Below are 6,000 nucleotides of genomic sequence, written 5' to 3'. Positions count from 1 at the left end.
GTGTGAATATACAGACTATATATATATATATATATATATATATATATATAAGGTTGGTGCAAAAATAATGTCGTTTTTGGCTTGAGGTTGAATGTTAAAAACGACATTATTTTTGCACCAACCTAATATATATATATATATATATATATATATTCTATTGGAATATTTAAAGGAATAATTATTGTTTATAAGAAAACGATGATCAGTGAGAGTCATTTCTTCTTTACTGTTTTTTTTAATTAATTCATTTTTTTCACAGACCTCTCCAAACCAACCCTTTCCAGTGACGAGGGCTTCTAGCCGAATAGTGACTGTTGGTAAAATAAGAGACCACGATCAGCGACCAGATGACCAAACTCAGAAATGCAGAAGTATTATTCAATATCCCCACTGCTTATCTCATAGCGACTCTCTCAACTGAGCCTTATTCCTGGAGCCGAAAAGGGAATTCATCAGAATTACGAAATTACCTTGGTTTGAGATATGGGAAGGACACAGCCGGACGTCGGTGATTGAGAAACAAGTGAGAAAGAAACACAAAGGAAGACAAGTGGACAAGCGAATTTCGAAGGATATCGACTTGCGCATCGGCGAAATGGGACTACCTCACATTATAACATCAGAACATTGAATTTTGTCGGATACTCAATCATCGGGTGGATGCACGTTCTCACAGTTAAGTACTATTACAAATCCCCCTTTATATTTCACAACGTCGACTTGCTGGACTAAACAGTTTTCTTTAGTGTTACCCCCCCCTTTTTTGACCCGTTGGACACTGTTTGCATGTTTTCTTCTTATTATTATTTCCTCTTAATATTTTGTCTTGATTATTGAATTTTTAATGCACAATAAATGACATGCGTATAATATAAATATAAACGTGTTGTTCCGTTATTCATTGCCTGGTATTTCATCAACCGTGAATCTTATAAGGAAATTCCATGATGGAAGTACTATCCAGAACCTGGGTAAGTGCTACTGAATTGTGATAATTTTACAGCCGGCACATACATAATTTTTATTTTTTATTTTACAATACGTTTCGGGGATGAATTCCCTTTTGGTATTTTTCAACCGGGACGTATCGTCACAATGTATATATATATATATATATATATATATATATATATATATATATATATATATATATATATATATATATATATAAGAAATGTAAAGTCACACATTTTAGAAAACATTTTTTTTAATGTATTTAAATAAGAAAATTTGAAAACCTGAAAATGTTGTGAAATGATAAAATCATTTTTGTTTACTTTATTTTGGTGTTATTAAATTCCGAATATATATATATATATATATATATATATATATATATATATATATATATATATATATATATATATATATATATATATATATAGTAAGCTATGAAAATACATATTCCGCATTTCATCTCCATCCTCGTGAGAATTATGTGCATAAATCTGACAAATTCTCATGAGGATAAAACGTGGAATATCCTGTGTAGCTTAATTGCCATATATATTTACTACCTAGCTCTACTTATGTATTTAGCACTGTTGAAGTAAATACTGAAAATTTATGCCTAAATTTATATCCCCTTATATTCATGTGATTAAATGAAATATATATATATATATATATATATATATATATATATATATATATATATGTGTGTGTGTGTGTGTGTGTGTGTGTGTGTGTGTGTGTGCACATATATATACTTATATGAAATTACATAAATCTACTGATATGCAAATTCAGTGATTTTTTTAGGCGTAGTAAGCAAAAATGTTTTCACTTATGCGATTTTATAAATATTCTCACCAAAGCTACATCCGATTTTTAATGACTATTATGCCTTGATAAACCATTCTTTTATTTTGACTCCGGATCTATTTCTATTTATTTATTCACCACTTGGATTTACCACTTGGATTTAATTTTTGAATCTTATATAAACAAAATCTTTGCCGCATATCTTATATAACCAGTAGTGAAACGAAGGAAATATGTTTGCAGGTGATTGTAATTTTATACCTTGGAAGGCTACAAGATGCGATGGATCTCTTTAACTCTTTACTACCAGGAAATTCCATTTCAAGATTTAACATTCATTTATTTATTTTTATTTATCTAGCCTAAGGGATTTTCCTAGTATATTAACACTATTATATTTTTCCTATAGTTTTAAAATTGAACCAGATTGTAAATTACATTTATAAAGTATGATTTCTAAAAATTTAAATAATACAATTACGATTAAAATCCAATTTTACAGACTAAAAAAAATTTTAGCGTTTAAAAGTTTACTAAAGTTTTTTTTTAAATATATAATCAAAATCTCGGTTTTGTCTTTTTCACTGACCCAGTTTATTAGGAGTACTTTCATTCTATGTATACAATTTTTCAAAGCTTCACTGCTCACATTTAAACATTTTATTTCTGGATCATGAATTGCCCGGAAGATGGAGTATTTTTCCGCTAGATAAATACTCACTTCCCCAAACTGTGAAAGAGTTGAAATTTTTAAAGTAATTTTTAAGCGTATTTCGAAATTTTTAAATGTATTTCGACATTTTTAAACGTATTTCGATATAATTAATGGACATTTTACGTTTTTAATCGATATTGATATAAATTTTAAGTTTGAATTTTTATATATAAAAAAATTAGATTTTTTAAATGTAATTGGTTTAAAATTAAAGGCGTTTTATATATATATATAAAATTTTATATAAAAAATTTCAATCGAAATTAAATTTTAAAATTGAAATAATTCAAATTTTAAAGTTAATGAAATCATCACCATCCAATAAATAAAGGGGGAGGGGGATTTAACAAAACGAGTGTTAAACGTGAACTCGTGAGATATATATATTTCACAGTTCCGGTTATAAAAATAGATGAGTATTGGCTGAAGAGAGCTTTATATGGATATCTAGAACAGTCCTAATTATCGGGCTTGAAACCGACAGTACCAATGACTTATCTAACAACTTTCTGTAGACAAAATATAAAATATAAATATGCTCTTATTTTTCGGATTTTCCTCTTAATTGAGCACTCTGATGGATTTCTTTAAAAAAAAAACAAACTAATCATATATATATATTTATTTTCTCTCTCTCTCTCTCTCTCTCTCTCTCTCTCTCTCTCTCTCTCTATATATATATATATATATATATATATATATATATATATTTGTTTGCTGTTTTTTTTGGGGGAAAGAATTCCAACAAAGTGCTCGATTACAAAGAAAAACTTTTTCGATATAAGAGCCTAATATTTATTTATTTAATTGTACAGAAGTTCAGAAAAACATTGGTGCCGCTGGTTTAAATCCCAACATAAAGGAGACCAGTTAATGGTAAAACGTAAATGATGTTAGGCTCTCGTCAGCCATCTGACGAGAGCCTAACATCATCGACGGTACCAATGTTTTTCTGAACTTCTGTACAACCGTACAATTAAATATATATATATATATATATATATATATATATATATATATATATATATATATATATATATATATATATATATATATATATATGATTCCAGGTTAAAGAGACTCAAAGATGAAAAGCAATAAATTTAACGAGTTTTATATAATAGTGCTCAATATAAAAGAGCAATATGTCCTTTTATTTATATTTGGATAAACATTTTAGATGGTCATTACGAGAGCTAAGACAACAGCATATTCTTTTCATTATTTTCATTTTCGAGTGTGTATCCGTTGATATCTTATATGCTTTTATATAGAGTGATGTAGTCCTCGGTTGATTAACTGTGTCTAACTGTGTCGGATATATATCCGAGAGTCAAAACAATGAAAAGAATATTCTGTTGTCATCTAGTCATTACACAGAAATGACAATATTTCGGTGAGTCAGTTATGAATAACCAATGACCTCATCAGATAACAGAACTTCTGTTCTCTGAAAAGTATTGCCCTTGAATGGAGACCTAAAAACAGCTTTAAAAAAATAAATGAAAACCTAAAAGGCAACTAAATTACTTAAATATTAGAATGTAAAAGATCGTAAGGGACTACTATTTGGAACCATGTCAATGAAAAGAATATGCTGTTGTCTTAACCCTAGTAATGACCATCTAAAATGTTTATCCAAATATAAATAAAAGAGGATTGTGGAGAGTTTAGTAGCGAGATGTCTGTTTATTTTATATCCAAACTTCTGCATGTCAGTACAATCAGGGAAGCAGGAAACAGGAGGGAATTCCAAAGTCTGACAATCCAAGAAAGGAAAGTATTAGAATAGAAGGTTTTCTGGCACCTAGGGATTTGAACAGTAGTGTGATTTTGCTGATATTAAAGCTCGTTGGTAATATGTACGTCTAGGGGGAACAAGTGCTGTGAGTTCATCAGAGCAGATTGTGTGCATGTGTATATGTGTGTGTGTGTATCTTGGATGTTCCCCTTTCAGAAAATATTAAAAACGTTGCTACGGAGTCTGGAAGTCATGGATTGGGAAAGATGGTAAAACAAGATTACTATTGTTTTCGAAAAGTAACGAGAAAAATAAGATGAACAATATTTAAAAATTAATTGGCAATTAAAGATGTGTCCAACTGGGAAAGATGTGACCAGGCCATAAGGAGGTTGATTTGTCTTAATAAGTGCTTGGCAGTCAGATAGCTAGAGAGAGAGAGAGAGAGAGAGAGAGAGAGAGAGAGAGAGAGAGAGAGAGAGAGAGAGAGAGAGAGACGGACAGACAGACAGACAGACAGACACACAGAGAAATACACGTGGAAAGAGATAAGAAGTTCCAAAGCACAATACATCTCATCTTCAGATAACGGTGTAAGATATAAACAGAGGTGATGGGAGTGAGGAGGTAAAACCGATTGTCCATTCTCAGAAAAAATTGTTATTAAAAAGTTTTTTAATTACAGCAATTGAACTTCTATTCATCATCATCATCATCATCATCATCATCATCATCATCATCATCATCTATATAAATATGTGTTATTTTCTGTGTCACGCTTACATCATTTTTTCCGAGTTATTTTGAAATCACAACTTTACAACATATAAGAATCCATAGAAAATAGACTGTAAAATAATGCATACGAAATATAAATTAAAATATTTAAACGTATTTTACGACCGGGCTACGCCGCGCGTCCCTACTAGGTTAGATAAATACTTTTGTAGTTTTAACAAAAGACAATAATATCAGGGCGTCTCCATTTAAGCTGAACCGCCACAGTATGCCAAAATCAATATATTACATATGAAAGAGTCCGCTGTGGAATTTTCACAGATCCCGCTATTAACAGCAACAATAATAATAATAATAATAATTCTGTTTTTGTTTATGAACGTCTCTCTGGAAAGGGATGGGATTAATTTCCAGAGGATTTCCCTTAATCCCACCTCTAAACCAGGAGCTTCAAAGATCAGGGGTTTTCCTAAGGATGTTGGTGGTAACTATAATTGCAGAGGTTTGAAGGCTCTGAGGTCTTACCACAAATTCGGCATTCTGCAGTAACTTCCTCTCCTAGAACCACTTTTTTGAACAATCGTGTTCCTAATGCTTGCTCTTGTGCTGCACAAACAAAAGCTTCAGTACTCTTAGCCAGATACCCAGCTCTAAGCCATTGCCATGATCTTTCATCAGCCACTTCTGCTATATCCTGGAAGAACCTTCCATGCATTTTCTTCCTAGCTAGTTCCTCTGCCCTTTCTCTATCCATACGTTAATAATAATAAAAATAATAATAACAAAATAAAAACAATAATAATAATGACTAAAAAAGCAACAAAATTAATAATAATAATAATAATAAAAATGACAGCAATGATAATAATAATAATAATAATATAATAATAATAATGACAAAAACAAAAACAATAACAATAATAACAACAACAAAAATAATAACAACAAAAAAAAACAATAATAATAATAATAACAACAAAAACAATAATAATGACTAAAAAACAAAAAATAACAACAATCATAATAACAACAAAATCAATAA

Source organism: Euprymna scolopes, chromosome 41, assembly GCF_053919585.1.
Source record: "Euprymna scolopes isolate OS-2025 chromosome 41, ASM5391958v1, whole genome shotgun sequence".
Classification (NCBI taxonomy): domain Eukaryota; kingdom Metazoa; phylum Mollusca; class Cephalopoda; order Sepiida; family Sepiolidae; genus Euprymna; species Euprymna scolopes.
Note: the sequence above shows the minus strand (reverse complement) of the source record.